Source organism: Rhinolophus sinicus, linkage group LG06 (assembly GCF_036562045.2).
Source record: "Rhinolophus sinicus isolate RSC01 linkage group LG06, ASM3656204v1, whole genome shotgun sequence".
NCBI classification, from domain to species: domain Eukaryota; kingdom Metazoa; phylum Chordata; class Mammalia; order Chiroptera; family Rhinolophidae; genus Rhinolophus; species Rhinolophus sinicus.
In genome coordinates, this window is record NC_133756.1 from 73,822,218 (window position 1) to 73,823,792 (window position 1,575).

Genomic DNA, 1,575 nt, shown 5'->3' on the forward strand with positions numbered 1-1,575 from the left:
TGGTGGTAAAAACTCTGGAGACCTTTGAAAGTCTATGATGTGAATCAGGTTGCATCTTGGCTTTCCTTACTTTGGGTTCAGTTTTGCTAAATCAGTTGTTTCTCTTCCTTTACTTTCTAGTTCCAAAATTTTCTTTTCCCATTCTCACTGTTGTTTTGGGTCTGTGTTGTAAAAATCATTTTATTATTGCTTTAGTTTGGTTTGGGAAGGAAATAAAGGTAAGTATTGATGTTCAATCTGCCATCTTTAATGGAAGGTCCTCACTTATTATTTATCTCTAATTAAAAGATCTGAATTTAATTCAGAACACTTGGCAAATAATGAAAAGTACAAAGGAAAATCATAACTCATAATCATATCACCAGAAATTATCACAGTTAACATCTGCACATAAGTCTAAATACTTCTTTGTGATAAATTCTTAATTTTGGAAATTATGAGTAAACTAGCATGAACAGTTTTTTCCCAACACATGACTTTCATTGCATCTTTAAAATCACAAATAAGTCTGAGGAATCATCTGACATCTTGCTGTTGTGGTGGTTGGACAATTTAGATCTTATTCATCAGCCTGCTGAACTGTTCCTTTTTCAGAAACATAGTTACCATCCCAAAATTTTCTGGTAGCCTTGTTTTTAACTGTCATGGCTTATTGAATCAAAGCAGCTGAATTTGATACAAGTTCAATATCATTTTCTTCAAGAATTAACCATCTTTCTGGGCTTGGGATACTGAACAAGCAATACCTGACCTCATCTGAACCCTGTGGATGTATTTTTCACTCAAGAAATTTCGAATTTCAACAAGAGAACCATTCTCCTGAACGTTGATGGGGAAGTGAGCACTCACAGACCTCATCTTGTAACAGAAGCCCAGGGTAACCCCCTTGATCATGTTCTGTACTTGACTACAGACAGTGCAAAGAGTGGCCCGTTCCTTTCTACTTCCCCACCATTTGTCAGCCTGGAGCCTCTTCTTTTTCCTCCCAAGGGGATTGGGCTCTACACAGATGTGATTGAAGTCATTCCGCAGGGTGCCTCTGGGGCCCTTCACAATAACTGTGGTCCCTTCAGAGTGACGTCCACGTTTTCTGGAATGTCCGAAGTCTGAATGCTGAGAATGATCTTCATTCTCACAGTAGATGCCGCAAAGAGAGAGCATGCACATTTTGAATATTTTTTACATATGTTGCCAAGTTGATCCATAGAAGAGTTACTACCATATATAATTCAACCAGCAGTGTAGAACATCTGTTTTTTAAATTAATTACCATATTTTGCCGTGTATAATGCACTCTTGTGTATAATGTGCACCCACGTTTTTGCCCCAAACTTTTAGGGGAAAAATCTTTCGTTTTAACTTTTTAATTCAAATTTGTATTTGTTCACACTTAGGTACTTGTTTTTTGTATTATAAAGAAATTTTAGCATTTATTTTTTAACATATGATGGTACAATAAATTTTATGTAACAAATAATTACAAAACACAAGAACAGATACAAGGTACAAGAAATTTTATGTACCGGTAAAAAATGTACGATATTTACGCATCATAGAAGGCCAAGAACTCTTTGT

General features: G+C 35.7%; 1 pseudogene; it reads right to left on the reverse strand.

The window, feature by feature from the left end:
• Positions 1-559: 559 nt before the first annotated feature.
• Positions 560-1,130, reverse strand: LOC141572411 (large ribosomal subunit protein uL6-like; annotated as a pseudogene).
• Between the last annotated feature and the right edge of the window lie 445 nt (positions 1,131-1,575).